Source organism: Motacilla alba, chromosome 21 (genome assembly GCF_015832195.1).
Source record: "Motacilla alba alba isolate MOTALB_02 chromosome 21, Motacilla_alba_V1.0_pri, whole genome shotgun sequence".
Lineage (NCBI taxonomy): Eukaryota > Metazoa > Chordata > Aves > Passeriformes > Motacillidae > Motacilla > Motacilla alba.
The window spans coordinates 6395041-6397555 of NC_052036.1; positions in this window are offsets into that span (position 1 = coordinate 6395041).

Sequence of the window (2515 nt, forward strand, 5' to 3'; positions counted from 1 at the left end):
ATCTTTAGGGCTGGAAGACTCCGGGCCAGCCCCGAATCCCGCATCCTTCCCGCCCCCCGCATCCCGCTGGTTTTTTGGGAAGGGGAATCCCGGGATTTGGGGTTTAGGGGAGAGGGGAAATGGGATTTTTTTTTTCCCCCCCGAGGAAAAATGGGTGTAGGGTGTTGGTGGCGGGGGGTTAATGCACGGATTCCATGGGGTGTGTTCCCCAAACAATCGTGAGTGGAAGGATTCCGTGGGGTTTGTTCCCAAAAAATCATAAATGCACGGATTCCGTGGGGTTTGTTCCCCAAAAAATCATAAATGCACGGATTCCATGGGGTTTGTTCCTAAAAAAATCATAAATGCACGGATTCCATGGGGTTTGTTCCCCAGAAAAAATAAATACACGAACTCCATGAAGTGCATTCCCAAAAAAATGATGAAGGTAAGGATTCTGTGGGGTTTGTTCCCAAAAAATCATAAATGCACGGATTCCATAGGGTTCCTACCTCAAAAAAATCATAAATGCAGGGATTCCATAGGGTTCCTACCTCAAAAAAAATCATAAATCATAAATGCACGGATTCCATAGGGTTTCTACCTCAAAAAAATCATAAATGCAGGGATTCCATAGGGTTTGTTCCCAAAAAATAATAAATGCATGTATTCCGTGGGGTTTGTTCCCAAAAAATCATAAATACACGGATTCTGTGGGGTGTGCTCCCAAAAAAAATCATAAATGTTCGGATTCCATGGGGTTTGTTCCCCAAAAAAAATAAGTACACGAACTCCATGAAGTGTGTTCCCAAAAAAAATCATGAATGTAAAGATTCCGTGGGGTTTGTTCCCAAAAAAATCATAAATGCACGGATTCCATAGGGTTTCTACCTCAAAAAAATCATAAATGCACGGATTCCATAGGGTTTGTTCCCAAAGAATCACAAATGCATGGATTCCATGGGGTTTGTTCCCAAAAAATCATAAATGCACGAATTCCATAGGGTTTCTACCTCAAAAAAATCATAAATCATAAATGCATGGATTCCATAGGGTTTCTATCTCAAAAAAACCATAAATGCAGGGATTCCATGGGGTGTGTTCCTAAAAAATCACAAATGCATGAATTTCATGGGGTTTGCTCCCTAAAAATAATAAATACATGGATTCCGTGGGGTGTGTTCCTCCAAAAAATCATGAATGTAAGGATTCCAAGGGGTTTATTCCCAAAAAATTAAAAATACACAGATTCCATGGGGCTTGTTCCCCCCCCAAAAAAAATAAATGCATGAATTTCATGGGGTTTGTTCCCCAAAAATAATAAATACACGGATTCCGTGGGGTTTGTTCCCCAAAAAATCATAAATGCACGGATTCCATGGGGTTTATTCCCCAAAAAAATAAAAAATGCATGGATTCCATGGGGTTTGTTCCCCAAAAAAATAAAAAATGCATGGATTCCATGGGGTTTGTTCCCCAAAAAAATAAATACATGAACTCCATGGAGAGTGTTCCCAAAAAAATCACAAATGCATGGATTCCATAGGGTTTCCTCCCAAAAAATAGCTGTGTGTTTAGCCAAGGATTTTTTCCTCCCCAGAGTTAAATCCACTCATTCCATGGATTCCCCCCCTCAAAAAAAAAAAAAAATTAAAATTAAATTCACTTATTCCAATGGATTTTCTCCCTAAAATTAAATTAATTTATTCCATGGATTTTTCCCCCCCCCCAAAATAAATCATGTTTAAGCAAGGATATTTCAAAAGCACATCTTGCAAATATTCCCCAGGAAATCAATTTATTGCCTTTATTCCAAAGGTTTTTCCCACTCCAAAAAGAAAAATGGGTCCACATTAAAAAGTGGATTTTTCCAGGAAATAAATGGAAATATTCTCTTGAATCCAGGTGGGTTTTTTCCTCCCTCCCTTTATTCCTGGCTTTTTTTTATAACCAGGAGAAAATGTCCTTGATAGCAAGGATGGGGATTTGTGGTGCCTTGGGAATTTGGGATAAATTTGGAATATTTGAGATAAATTTGGGATAAGTTTGGGATATTTTGATGGAATAAATTTGGGATATTTCACTGGGATAAATTCGGAATATTTTGGGATATTTGGGATAAATTTGGGATATTGCACTGGGGTACATTTGGGATAATTGGGACTAAATTTGGAAAATTTGGGATATTTCAGTGGCATAAATTTGGGATGTTTCAGTGGGATAAATGTGGGATTACATCTGGGATAATTGGGATTAAATTTGGAAAATTTGGGATATTTCAGTGGGATAAATGTGGGATTAAATCTGGGATAATTTGGACTAAATTTGGAAAATTTGGGATATTTCAGTGGGATAAATGTGGGATTAAATCCGGGATAATCGGGATTAAATGTGGAAAATTTGGGATATATTTGGCATATTTCACTGGGATAAATTTGGGATAATTGAGATTAAATTTGGGAAATTTGGGATAAATTTGGGATGTTTCCCTGGGATAAATTTGGGATCAAATTTGGAAAATTTTGGGATAAATTTG